This window comes from Bombus bifarius, unplaced genomic scaffold, assembly GCF_011952205.1.
Source record: "Bombus bifarius isolate JDL3187 unplaced genomic scaffold, Bbif_JDL3187 scf7180000008000, whole genome shotgun sequence".
Lineage (NCBI taxonomy): Eukaryota > Metazoa > Arthropoda > Insecta > Hymenoptera > Apidae > Bombus > Bombus bifarius.
The window spans coordinates 2,184,917-2,200,096 of NW_022884379.1; the positions used below are offsets into that span (position 1 = coordinate 2,184,917).

Below are 15,180 nucleotides of genomic sequence, written 5' to 3' on the forward strand. Positions count from 1 at the left end.
AAGTAGCTGGGTAATCAGATTATTTTGTTAAGTCGGTAGAGTTAATTTGGGCTCGACCAGCACCGGCAATGTATTTCCGAGCAATCTTTAGAAGATCAAGTTATCCACTTAAATCGCGGTTTGTCTACTCCACCCGGAGCATAAAGAAACGTCTAAAGATAACATTAAACCAAGCTCCATTATACGATTCGTAATACGAGCGTTGATCGTTTGTTCTATACGAAGTCTATAATCCGTAACTATACATCCACGCAACATTAAACATCTTTAATTCTTCTCTTTCTCTGTTCTTCCTATCATGTACACGGCTATTCGATGAAATTGCAAACTTAATGAGATTTTAAAGTTCGTTTTATTTTACAAGATACATATGTAGTTCGCGGATATTTAAATCTTACTTTTCAACTGATTATCTACTTCTTTTCGATATAAAATCGTGAAATTCATCAAAGAAGATATACATAAACACGTTCAGATCACTAAACATTGCGCTAACAAAATGAACAGTGAAATGCAAACATTTGTTTGTTAGCTATTCCAACAAAACGATCGACATTCAATGGCGAGTGTAATTAAACCTGATCACATTTCGTCGACATTAAAGCGCCATTATATAATTATATGAGCAATGGTAATGACGACGGCCATCAACGGAGGCCGACGTATTTGTTAATTCCATTAGGAATGTTCGCAATCATACTTCACCATGAATCAATCATACAGGAAAACATCTTATTTCCCTTAATTTACAGCCGACCGGATACTTCGTTCTCCTGGTTCCGGAACCCATGGAAAGCATTTCGTTACGTTGTCTGCCGGTACTATAAATGGAGGATAATAGGCTTCTTCATGTGTGTGTTGATAGTATTGTTGGCAGGCTGTGGAATTTACGCTTTCCCTGGTTATTTTGTGAAGCGCCTCCTTGGTGCTTGAATCGGTTAACGAGGAAAGAAAACGATGGAATCGGGAACCATTGCAGTTGCTCGGTCGTAAATCATGAATTGTGTCGTAGCATGAAACATCGATTCTGACTACTTCATGATAACACGTTCGTTATTTCGGCACCGTTAATTGTTGGATAACACGATGGGCTCAGTTGTTCGACGAGCATTTTATTAATTAACAACCTGCTATTTATTGTAAAATTCGAATCAATGGATTATTATACTTCCTCAAGTTTCCAAGCAGTAAAGTTCAATGATAGTTACATAAATATTAGTAATTATACGTCATAGGTTTCTAACTGTATGAATGTAGTTTACGAATATAATAAAAAAGATATTATTTAACTTTTGCCTTTAATTCGATTGTATTTCTTACTGTACTCTTTTCCTAAAGCTTTTCAGACAAAAAGAAATCTGGCGTTCAACTATTCGCGAGTTGATCAAATTATAAGAAAGCTTGTCGCGAGTTGATCAAATTATAAGAAAGCTTGTCGCGAGTTGATCAAATTATAAGAAAGCTTGTCGCGAGTTTATCACCGACGTGACCCCGGTTATCTTCTCTCGGTGCGATATCTGGTTTCTGGACTAAAAATTAGACGGTCCGAAACGGATCGATAGTGTGAAACACGCGACGAATAAAAATGCAGAAATCAAGACGAAATTCGCTTTGACTGTTGATTTCTTCGTGATTCGAAATACTTTTTAAGGATCATTTGCACGTTGGAAATGCGGTTTCAGTCTGTACGGTTCGATAGACGAGCTGGCAGGTGAAAAAGAGGTAACGTGACGTAACTAGAAGATCAATAACTCAACCGTTTTGTTCGAAAGTTTATTGAACTCGACTTTTCTTAATGGCCGCTGCTCGCTTCAACCACCGACGAATCGTGTCTGTGTCGCTTTTACGACATAGACGAGCAACGCGTAGGGTTCCTTTGTATTTTCCATCTCTTTCATTCTCGTCGTGATAAACCTCTTTACGACTGAACTCAAGGGGACGCCTCTAAGTAATCTAATCTTCTTTTCCGTCGCGACTCGAACTGCAATTCGCGATTTTCCGATGAACGTGACTAACGTGGCACCCTCATGAAAAGATAAATTCAGCTGCGTTCCTATTGGATTTATACGGACGTGTCTCTCGTTTAGCTTCCAAACTAAAGTATTATAAATGGTTCCGGTATCGTACAAATGAAATAACGATGAAGTTTTTTATTCTGTTCCTTAAAGGAAAACGAACACAGAATCTAAAACTTTCTGAGAAATTGTAAAGGGTAAAAGTTTCTTATATTGCGACGATACTTTAATGCGAACTTTGAATGAACTCTTCTGCGATAGATAGCGGATAATAGAAATAGAGTAGGAAGTTACATCGACTTTCATATTGACAAAGACATTGTACTTCTTTATAAAGTGTGTATACGAATTTCATACCATATATACTTTCTTTCTGAGAGAAATTTTTATCTTCAATGCAGCTAGTTATTGATATTGAGACTCTTTCAAACCTCGCGACGCGTCCTGTAAACTTTCGTCATGACATACAAGCATATTCCAAACTCCTACTATTTTTGTTCGACATATTCGACGAATCCATCAAGTATGACTGACGCACGGATGCGCGAAATGGATTTGCCATATGTCCATAGGAAACGTTTCTCCTCGTCGATGAATATTTTTTGCCCAAACTAAAATATAGAAAAATAAACAGATATAATTATAGTTTTCGTTATTAACATGCGATAACACTGTACGATGATAATCACGCAACAATTTCAACACAGAAATCGCTATCGATTTGATCCAATAACTCATTAATACTCTATTTGAAAGTTCTTATAATGAAATTATCATAAAATTTTCAAATGATGAAAACCATTGCGCGATTGCAGCAGGAGTGTATTAAATCGAAAACACGAGGCAAAGTACTTGGAATAAACACGGCGGCGAATCAATGACCGCGGCAGGCGAAAGGGGTGAACACACGCGAACCTGCATGCGGTCCCGCTGGCGAATCCATAGTTCACGACCGCATTCGCATTGCATGCGGCCGGTCGAAAAAGCGGGTCTCTGGGAAACCGTTAAACGGACTCGAAACAGGCGAGTTTCGCGAGCTGAATGGCCTCGTGCGGCGCGGCGGCAGAGTTTGTTAGCTAAGTTTTCGACCTGAGCGAACGTGAATTCACTTATTACAGGCCAGCAAAGTCACGCGAATGCATATGCACGAGCCAGGAGTACATGCACCGAACTGCGCGCCGCCGCGTCGACTAAATTCGGTCTTAATGCATCGCGTGCCCTATCCGACTAAGTATCTTTCGATTGCGGGCCAATGACCCGACCCTATGAAAAGTTTCCGTCATTTTCGCGATAATGTTGAGATTTCACCTGCGACCCTGTCGCGATCTTCTACCGACTCACGGATTTATGATGGAATTGTTACAATGGAAGCAAACAATCGTTGATATCTCACCCGAGATTTCTGCAATTTTCTGATACTCATCATTTTCTTCGATCCTGACCTCTCTACGTGTTCCATGTATATTGGGGGTAAGATTCTTTAACTTTGGTAAGTTTTAGAATTTATTTTTTGAAACGTATTTCATGATATAACAGGTGCAACGCAAAGATGCGCCTCGGTTAAATTAAATCCTCGAAAGATCCCGAGAGTCATAAATAAGACGCTGAGGTAGTTACGTCCTTTCTAACGAAGTATCTTCTGCGCAGTTGCACCGCACAAACTAAAAGGCGAGAAAATAGTTGTGACGACTATTTCGTTAGTAGGAAAAAAAGAGGTGAGGCGGAAGATTGTGTTCATGGAAACAGGAGACTTGGTAGTTTCCCAGTTGTTGGTTAATGGTTAGGGAAAAATTTATTCGCTGCATGCGATGAAGGAAGAATAGGTTTCGCGTTTTCAGAATACCGGAGAAAAATAACGCGGCTATGTTAATAGTTTTGCGATAATAAGAATTGCGCGGGAAGAAGCGAAATATTCTGAGCATGTTTGGCAATGTCAGTACTACTGGTTTTCTCGCGTGAAAACCGCACCCGACGCGAAACTAGTTATTAGGCACGCGTAATACGCGTCGAAACGAAGCTCCGTGTAATTTCTTCGATCGCGGAATTTCGCAATGAAGCAGAGGCGAGGCGATCGTTGGCCAGTGGCCAATTATCGGATCCCTATTACACCGCGACCATTAATATCGCAATCGTAGACACACGTTCGTGGCTCGAAAATTTAACGCCGTGAGTTCCTGGAAGGGAGGCGACGGAATAAATTTCGTTACATTATTTAATGACCATAAATCGTCCCTTCTTCCGTGCTACTTCACGTAAACGAGGACTTCTGCGCCGCCATCGTGCGCGCCACTCTTTACATTTACTTTCCAGCACCTGCCTCATGCTACACGCTAAATAACTATGCAGATCGAGTAAAAACCGTAATAAATATTTCTCCTAACATCGTTCGTTGATAGACGTACCGTGCATAATAGCAGATGATGATGCTGTTTATGAAACCTATATGCTAAAAAATGTATTTCGCATGTTTTCTTGAAAATCTAATTTTACAGTCATATTTTTCAACTTTACCAACGATAATATAATTCATATTACCAGGATATAAGTACACTTTCGATTTTGCGTCGTCATGACAACGGATTATGTTTACTTCGAACAATCGACTGAGGAAACGTGGAATTGCTCGTTACAGGCACATTGCGACACAACCTGCAAAGTCTGTGATATTCCACTAAGCAAGAATCTTTCTATGCAAAATCTAACATCCGGCGTCGTGACGAGACTGCATCTTGAAAAAGTTTCTTCGTCGCGAGACAAATTTCTTAGCACTCGTACGTGCGAGCCACTCTGTTGTCACGAAAGAGGTGTCGTGCATACATGGTCTGTAAATGAGGTCACACTAAAGTTTAGGCGAAGTTCTATGAACGACACGCTTGAGGATTGTGTATCGCGATATCGGCAAATCTAAGAGATTTAATAAGGAGCAAATTTCCTAATCAATAACACGATTTTCGTGTACAAAACATGCTAAATATGCTAATTAATCTGATAATATGATTTATTTTATTTCTGTAATAAGATATTAAAATAAGGAGTCTTTTTTCAGCAAATTAGACGTAAGCACAACATATGAACGTCAAAAAAGTTGATTTTAACATATACTGCAATTTAGCCTTGCCTTATTGTAGTTATTTTATGGCCGTTGCATGATCGCTTTACAGTCACGATTATATTCTTAGGATTTTTTTTTATGTTACTACTTCAGTCAATATCTATCAACATATTCAAACATTTTACTAATTATGGTGCATTAATATGCAAACGTAAGATAATAAAAAGTGTAATACTTTGTTCTTCATGAAGATGGTAATTGTAAAAAGTCTTTAATTATTACTGAAAAAATTTCTGAGATAATAAAAATCTTGAGTGTATCTATAATTGTGCGTTTATGTGTTCGTATTCAAAGAAACGGTAACTTATAATTTGTTTACAGGCGGTTTCATCGATAGTGCTTTGAGTGCTTTTTACGAGAGCTCTTTGACAAGAATGTTGATGTTTCAATGAAACTCGACACGATTCGGAAGGTAAAAGCTTCCTTCGAGACGACGCTTTACTCTTAATTATATCCGACGACATCTCACAGTTACGCGCCCGGGTTCATTTTTACAACAGGATAGATGCAGCCACCGTAAACTATTAGTTTCAATTTCACAGAGAACTGTCCTGCAAGTATAATTTTATACTTTCATCTTATCGTTTGAAGTGACTGTTGGATATCCTTATTCCCATTTCTTAACAAAGTATTTAAAACATGATCATTTTATTAGTAATTTCTAAAAAGTTACGTATTTTTGCTTTCTTTTTATTAACTTATCCTTACTAGATTTAGTCTTCACGATTATTATGCATAAATGTTTAAAACTAACAAAAAATTTATTTGTATAATACTTACAGATTATTTTGAGAAGTTTTAGTTTCTCTTTTATTATCCTCACAACATTTGTTACATATGATTATTATTCACAAATGTTCAAGTCGCTAGCAGAAACTATTTATCTTATAACATGCTAGAACATAGCATCAATCAAATTAAACCACGAGAAGATTGGCGAGAATTTCAATTATTGTTACAATAACATGCAATATAATAGACAATATAAGTCGAGGTACGTTACCAATTGCATGGTATTTGAAATTTGTAGAAATGCATAATCCGAGTTTGTGTTGCTCCGGAGTCCTGGAGAACCTTATTTCCCTCAAGCGTCGTCTTCAAAGTACATATGCGTCGCGGTCTATCGGGAAATCTTCGATTATCGAGAGGAACCTATTTCACAATGCAATATTATTTATGGGAGTAATTCAAAACAATGACGTAAAAATATTTCACCGAACATTTCAAATTTTATGAATTTTCGATAACACTGAAACGCATGAATTTTATTAATATTTCTAACGTTAATTAAACATTTCTAATGAATGTCAATATTCGATAACATCACGCACTTCGAAATATATCAACTCACTTTTATTAAAAGAGAACGATAAAGAAATGCAAGCTTACATATTCTATCCAAATACTTACACAGCACTCGCATAATGTTAGGTTATCAAATTATCGATAATAATCGCTGAGTTGTAACGGGCCATTTGCACATATATCGAATTTTATACACTCTCGAAAATGGCACTTCTACGATAATTCGACTTTACAACAAATATTTCATATTCAATAGCATATACTTAATCTATTTGTCCTCCTTATCGTAATAGTTATTCTCACAACACAGTCATATTATTATATCTAACACAGAACATTGCTCCTCTCTCAATTCAAACGTTTCATAATTCAAAACAAATATCTAACTGGACACAGTGCCACCATGTTCTTCACAAAACGCGCGAATTCAAAACTCGATAGTATAAACAGCATACGCATATACGTAAACAGTTCGAATGCAAGGTTAGTTTGTAACGTATCAAGAATATAAAGCAGTACCTGTATACATATATTCAGGTGATTCTTCTGCGTTGCCGGGCATATCGCAGTTATTCGTCTCTTTTGACTCAACTATCCCTTTTTACCGTGAAGTAAAACAAATACATATATGCGGTAGCATCGAGAAGAGATCGTAGCACGTCGCGTCGTTCACCCCTGACACGACCACGTGACCCGAATGGCGTCGACAGCGAGTGCGACGGCCCTGAATGCCGAGCGAGACGGTGGTGCACGAAACGTGCCGATGCCGGCCGACTACGCACGAGGGCGTCGCGAAGGCAACCACGTTTTCTACCCTCGGTTTCAGTCTGTCGTGGTGTGTCCTGTCGGCCGGCTGGTGCGGTAGTACACGCGCCCTTCTCTCGTTCTCTCCCTCCTCCGTTCGTCACTCTTTCTCTGATCGGTGTTTTCTATCGGTTATATACACTCGCGTGATTTTAATCTGCGCGCGCCAAATTGTCGTTGCTCCCGTGCAACGTTCGCGGCGAGGAGGGAGGTTATTCGATGGAGGCACGGGGTCCAGTGGGAAGCCGGCGAACAGTGTTGTGAGTTCATTTTCATGTGAGCGCGAAGCGTTTACGGTTTCGGCTCGATTTTACCGCGTGCTCCAATCGACGACCGGATTGACATCGAGAGGACCGTCCAACGGCGCGGATTTCATCGTCTCGTGACCACTGCAACGGACATGCATCCGGAGAAACGCCGTACCGCGGACCGATAAACGTAGCTGGCAGTTGACTCGATGCAGAGGGACGCTAAGGTAAGAGTTCAATGTACGACAACGGCACCGTTGGCACGCGAGAAACTTCGCCTCGGAAAAATAAACCTCGTCGGATAAGGTTCGAAATGTATTTCGTTCGCTATGATCGGTTGGTACACCTTACCCGCCTATTCTGTCAACCGTTCCCCCTCCCCCTTCACGCGAATCGTCTCGCGCACACTTCGACCGTCGATCCTTCGTGTTTTATACGCGGACGCCGCCTCGTGACACGGTCGCAGCGCGTTACTTTCAACGAAGATTAATTTCCGCGGTATACCACGAGTGTGTTTCTAGATGTCCCCGTTGCTACGCAATTTCGATGCGTTCAATGACACGACGTCACGTTCCTATTGTTTTAATTGGCTAAACTGATCGATCGAAACTTTTATAGCTATATATGTATACGATTCTTTCGTTAGGCGACGAGAGCAAATACGTCTTATTTGGAATGTCTTGTTTTCAATTAAGTTTCGGGGTTATCTTTAGATTCGTTGAAATTATGAAAACATGTAGCTATTAGTAGTGTAACGATCGTCGACGTCGTGTAATATCGTTTGTATACGTTTACGAGGCGAGCCGTAAATATAAACAGAAGTTGAGAATTTCAAAATACACTTGGATCATTTATTTAATCTTTTCACGCTACACGTCTATCGTAAATTATTTGACAGATATATGTGCATTGCAAGTATAGGCGTATATGCAGCTTCTTAATTCGATTTGTAAATAGTTTCATTTAGCTACAGGCGGAAATGATAAGAAACACGTAGTAGAAACAAAATGCGATATCTATTACGATAATCTGCTTGAATGTTATATACGATAATATTTGTTTTCATGTGACATTGTGTTTGGTTTATATATGTTTCAACTTTCATATAGGCAATCAAAATGTAACGATTATCCAATATAAGTTTCAAGCTTTAATATTTAATATTTAAATCTTTTTTAATTCTTTTCAATGTATGATCTTTCTATTAGAAAACATAAAATTCTTAAAATAAATATAGAGATAACAAAATATGTCCCACTAAAGTTAAAATAAAAATGAATAACCAGACTTCAATTTGAAATTTAATACTGTCGTTGTAAGCTGAACACCAGACTAGAAATGTATGTTCGTTGAATAAATTAAACCATTCTTTATACATGATCACTTTGAATATAATCACATCCAGTGGTTAATTTCAGTGGTTAGTTAAATATCATCAAATTGGGAGTAATTTATCATGACTATGTTAACGCATTTTCGGATTAACGCGTTTTAACAGCAGCCCTTTATAGTAAAAATTAAATTTAATATTCCCATATGCCAGTAAAATATGTACTTAAGTAGAACAAACTGAACCATCCTGTATACGTGAGCATATCCAATGTAAACACGTGTGTTGTAGTTAATTAGGAATCATTAAATTGAGGGCGATTTATCGTAGCTATCTAGTTTCCGCTTTAACAGGCCCGAAAAAAGGGTGGTGTTTATTAATTGGAGCCACGAATAGATAAAGAATGTGTGTGCTACGTATTTAACGAGACGCTGCGTGTCTTTCTTCGTGCTGGCGTTGAAAAGGGCAAAAATAGCGCTGGAGGCGTGTAATTTATTTGCCTGTATGTACATAACGATACGGCAAAGAAAACACAAAGAAAACACGATTAAAGGGAAGAGCGTAGTCAATGTATCATTGAACAGAGTAAAGAAGAAATTAAAATTTCGCCGTAGGAACTTCTCATTCTATGTAACTTTCTGTGAAATACGCGGAAAGTGTGAGATCGTTCTTTATTTTCGTGCGAAGATTTCATGATCATTTTTTATGTAAAAAGTATAAAGATAAATGAAACTCGTGTTTCATTTTGTTTTCTTTATGTGGTAAGGTGAGAGGCTCGAAAAACATTGTTATTATATAGCGCGAACAGACGGGGTGTAAAACAGTGCGGGGATGGATTGTAATAATACAGGGGGATAGATTAAACGGTTCTAGAAGTGGTTTGGTGGAAGTAACACACGGGCATTACTGGACAGAGAAGAAACGATATAATGGAAGACGAAACGTAATTCAGCACGAAGTAACTTTTATGGGATCGTAACGGGCCGAAGAAGAAGATATATTGATAAGTGAAACGAATGAACTTTTTATTCGTCGGATTACGGACCCCTGAAGAAGGGACGTGATAACGATAAAGCGAATGGAATACATTCCTTCAAGAGGTAGTAAGATGTAGTAGGTTGTAGCAGGGTGCGCTATTCTCTCTAACACCCTAAGAAAACTTATTCTTGGGGTGGAAGATATATCTCTGTATGAAGAGGCAAGTTGTTGAATAACAAAACGGAGAGAGAATTTGTCAAACGGTGAATTATGATTCGTAACAATGGAGTAATAACGTCCAATTCGAATATAATCGTCATACTTTGCGGTTAGTACAAAGGAGAACTTAAAACGTATCTAAATGCAGTTACTCTCGTTGTGGTACTTTGCATAAAGCACGAGTAGGCAAGCTTTGAACGAAATTTTCGCACAAATTGTTTTCCAAGGGTTGGTCCGCGCCTGCATAAAGCAGTCTAATTAAGTACACTGATAAAATTTAGCGAAGGATGGTCGGGAGATAATGAAGTTGCTTCTGTATCGTGGAAATTTGAAAATCTCATTTGTACCAGCAAAAAACGTTCGAACCTTCGTTGTCCGTTTCATTCACTGTTCTTCCTTGTAACTTGCTTTTTCATCGCCACCCGTTTTACAAAAGGTCTGTCTCCTAAGCATTGATCAAACTTTCAAAAGTTCTGTTCATCCGTTTCTCAAGTTTGTGCATAGGAGGTCGCTCGTATCAGGGACTGCAGAGAGATCCGTAGGTTAATATGTTCTTTCATGACAAGGCTCGTGTTGAAACAATAAATGCACGAAACGCCGCAATAACAAACTGTCCTTGATGGGGAAATTTAAATATTCAATTTAAAAGAAGTTAATCTCCTTGCCAGAATATTTCCTCGTGGCTCGACTTCGATCACATTCTTGTCCACTTCGTCGACTGCTTCTATTTTTGCACTGAAATATCGTTATTACTCATCCTCTCCTCTTCTTTTTTTCTACAAGCTCGTATTGGGAGTTCTCAAAATTGAGGCATAAGCGCTCTGTAAACATGCTTCGATGTTTTCATGTTTTGAACGCGGTCGCTGGCGGAACGATGATGCCGTTAACACGTTCTCCTCGAATGTTGAAAGCACTGTTTATATTCGGTAAAGGAAACAAAAGCACATTGTAACTGCGCACGTTAATAGTAATACAGCTGTGATATTCTACTCGTTCTGATATATCGCTTATTCCGAAAATATGATATTACAAGATAAATTTAAAAAATGTACACCCGCAGCGGATTGGTCGATATTAAATTGGTAAATATAGATAGCTAAACAAAAATAAATTAAATACACCGTTCAAAGGAATGAAGGAGGTAGGGCGAATATTAGCTTACCGATGCTTTGGATCTCTTGTTGCGGAATATCATGGACTTGGTGTGATTTATCAATAAATCCACTACTAGTGTGAAAAAACTGTATTTTGTAATTTATTGCGCGATCCGTGAGAGCCGAAGAATTTATCGCAGACCGAGCTGGAAAATTTAAAGTACTTTTAAAAACTGTCATATATATGTCATACGAATGAAGAAAGGTATGTTGCTATTTAGATGATCAAAACTTAATGGACAACATATAATGATTACGTCGTACGATTGAAGTATAGGTACATTTAATATAATGTAGATAGAAGACATTTCTTCTTACTCCGAAGAAATATTTATTGGGACGGAAGAAAAATTGAGCCAGGAAAGATAAAGGATTGTTACCCCACGCATTTTGTGTTTCGGAAACGATGCTACGATTTGTCACGTGAAACGATCTTGAGTCTGCTGTGTGGTGTTCTTCATGCAACACAACAGACAAGAATTTATCGAATTCGAATCCAATGATTGATGAGGAATTCGCGTGTTGGAACTATGATCTCTTCTTATCTTGCGAGAAATGGTATGGTACAAAGTAAACGGAGACATAAGTAATCTATACGAAAACGAAGATTGTTTATTGCATGGTATATAAAATGTAAATCATCAATATAATTCTGGATTGACGGAAGAAAATTTTATACGGATGTAATCGAGTTTCTGATTGAAGAGCACACGGTGGAACAAAAAGCTGATAATAAGAAATACCTAATACATGCAAACACATGTATATATTTAAATTGAGTAGAGTTAAATTTATGAACGCGGCGACACATTTTCAGAAGAACAATTTCACGTAGATCCCATGGGAGACGTGTAATCTTAGCAAAGATGATAGAAGCGAGAGCCCCGCTTTGGTCGTCCAAAGAGACACGAAGTAAAACAAGAATGTTACTTTTAATCATGTAATGTTGTTGATGTGTTACTGAATCATATATTTCTTCATCGATTAACAATTTATTCAGAGGAGAATGAGATACATATTGGAGTGGCAAATGAAATAGGTATCTATTAAATAATCATAGGTTATGAAATAAGTAAGTAAGTAAGGTTGAAATATAAATGTAAAATATCCAGTGGTTTTGCGAAACTTTAACTAGAAAAAAAATTGGTAAAAAATATATAGAAATGACAGCCCACACTAGATTAAAAGTCTGATTTTTTAATTCCAAATTTAAAGTTGAAATTGAAAGGGCAAAGTGATGATTTTATTACTTGGAGGTCGCCGATAGAAAAAGAATGGGTCAATCGGATTGGTGGACTGAGATTCCAACTCGAATCTTTCGCAAGTCTGTCCAGTGTTCTAATAATTGAGTTCTCTAAGCCACCGATCAATTCCTTTTTGTTACCTTTGATATTAAAGAATTGATCCTTCTGAGGTCATTCCGAGTGATGTTCAAAATTTAATGTTAAAAAGATTACATGGAACGAGTTGCAGATAACAAGTTATGTCATCTTCTCCTATAATTAATTGGGAGATCACGGAAAATGATAGCGGGACATATAAGTGACAAATACTTCAACGAGAACCGTAAATTTGAAGTATGCGAGTTTTATACGTCAAATAGAGTTTGCGAGTGGTGATATTTTTTCGTGACGCGAAAGGGGAGAGATCGTGGCATGGAAACGCACATAAACGTGACAAGGTATAGATTCAAATTTAACCAAAAAGGACCAAAAATACTTCCCCCGGGGCAAACTACGTTTTGCATAACGAGAATCGAACGTTCCTTGTTTACCTATATCTGTTTCAAAACATACGCCTGGTCGAACCAAATATTTTTAGTATCTGATATTTATGCATATTCACTAGCACTTTACATAATAATTTACACTTTTTATTGAAAAGATGCATTTCGTTATTTAATATTTCATTCTACGATGTTTCAAATTCGCGGTTAATTCGCTTCCCAGATTTGGATTTAGAATGAAATTGACAGATTTTATTCTAGAAATCCTTTTATAGAAATTATTAAATGGTTATATTTTAAAATTTGTCGATGAAGACGAATCTTGAATGAAAGAGCGAAGGTTGAGAGGGGAAAAAGAACAGAAAGAAAGAGAAGGATGGAGAAAATGAGGGCGTATAATGTCTGCTTGAGGTAAAATTTTTATATCCTACCACAGCACTACTTAACTCTAAATGTTGTTTTACTATAATTCATTAAAGACCTCTACCATAGCTTTTACCATAAATATTCTTACTTCGCTTGAATTCTTTACAAATTTCTAACCATATATTTCCATAATTCTTAAAATTAAAATAATATCATCGAAAACGTTATATTAGAAAAATTCGAAAGGATTACTGCAACGGAGTAAGCGATATTTGCTATTCGATTTTCCAGAAGGAACCCGATAAGACCGAGCGCACTTTTACCTGCTTTTGTGTAAATGGGAGAGGGAAGATTTATAGAAATCCGTCGTTAGAGTTAACTTATTTATCGGACAAGAAATGCAATGAAAATCGTGACAGAGATACCACCATATTAGAGAATAAATTCGAATTTCACAGATTTAACGGTTTACAGAAGCTCACACGGAAAAGCTTCCACTTTCCAAATAAGATAAATAAGATTAGAAAGACACGAAACGGAAAGTTGGTAACGAAATGGACCGTGAGCACCAATAGCACCGGAGACCATTGGATAACTCGGTCTCTGGATCGAAAACTAAGATCAAAATATCGTCTTTTCGTCGAGAGAAGAATAGAGCTCGAATCCCATGGTATTTGATTGTTCACGGGAGGACTGACCCGAGGCGGAAGAAGTGGTATATTTCAGAGACTGGCGTCGTGTCAGCTCGATTGCACCGTCGATTTTTGGCGTGAGATGGAAAATTGAAAAACCCCTGGCCCGCTTCGAACCATGCCATCCATTCAACCAATCGACTTTCAATCCTCTCTTCTTATCTTACAGATAAGAGAAGGAAAGAAGAAAAGAAGAGAAGAGAGCAACGCTTTTGTGAAGCGTCTTCTCCCTTCTCTCGAAACAAATTGAATTTTGCTAGAGTCCAAGAGAATGAGAAAAAATGGAAAAAGGGTTGCGGAGAGCGTGTGCTAGAGTGAAATAGAGTCACGATTTATTTTTACCTCGGACGCAGCACCGGAAGGTACTGTTTTTTTACTCGATGTAGAAGGTCTCGGGTATCGCTGAGAGCTTTCCAAGTACAGGAAAGAAACCAGAGGGAAAGGGAAAGGAAGACAGATCCTCGAAGAGATAGAAAGGAAAACTAGAGGCGCCGTGACTCCGGAAGAAAGTTCAAAGTGCACCTCCTCGTCTTATCCTCGAGAAGCGTTACGCCGCTTTACCGCATCTAGGCTGTGCCCGTTGTTTGGTACGGAGCTTCTAAAAGTTACGTATGACGAGAGGTTGCCCCTTTGAGCTCGTCAAGCTTCGTGCTCGTGAAAATTACAAGCTGCATCGTAACGAGCACGATCTTCAAATACGGCTATGAAACTGCCTTTGATGTACGGGAACGTATGTACCGATGAATGCGCTATCTTTCTTTTCGAATTGGCGTCTCACTTTGGATTCTGCAAATCGGGACGACGTAGTTTCGTGTATTGTTCGGAAAGTTTTAATTATGTTCTTCAAAGAGACGCGTGCTTCTTTCGTTTCAGTTATCGATCATTGGTTTTTTAAGTGTGTTTTGTTTCTTAAGTTACATTTAATTTTAGTTAGTATAGATTTTTATTTGACGTAAAATGGATCGAATTCTATTATCCTGTCAAGAAGTAAGAAAGAAAAAAGTAATTGGTCCTAATCATAATCGAGTTAGGGTCAAGCATTGTGAACAAGATTTCACAATTATCTGATTATGAGAAGATCTTGAGAGAGTTCTAACGAGGTACAAAATGATCAAATGCTTGCCGACCTGTAATTTTGTTACTTCCGGAGACTCGTTTGCGGTAGTTGAAGAGCTCTTCGACAAGAACGAGCTTTTTAAGTAATAAGTGACTTAATATATTTTGTCGATGT

General features: G+C 38.0%; 1 protein-coding gene across 1 annotated transcript in view; it reads left to right on the top strand.

Annotated features, from left to right (window-relative positions):
- Window positions 1–7,209: 7,209 nt before the first annotated feature.
- LOC117206261 (small conductance calcium-activated potassium channel protein-like) overlaps window positions 7,210–15,180 on the top strand; it is a gene marked incomplete at its 3' end in the record, with an annotated part of 194,225 nt that continues 186,254 nt past the window's right edge. Inside the window, exon 1 of the mRNA XM_033445429.1 lies at window positions 7,210–7,711. The remainder of the gene's footprint in view (window positions 7,712–15,180) is intronic.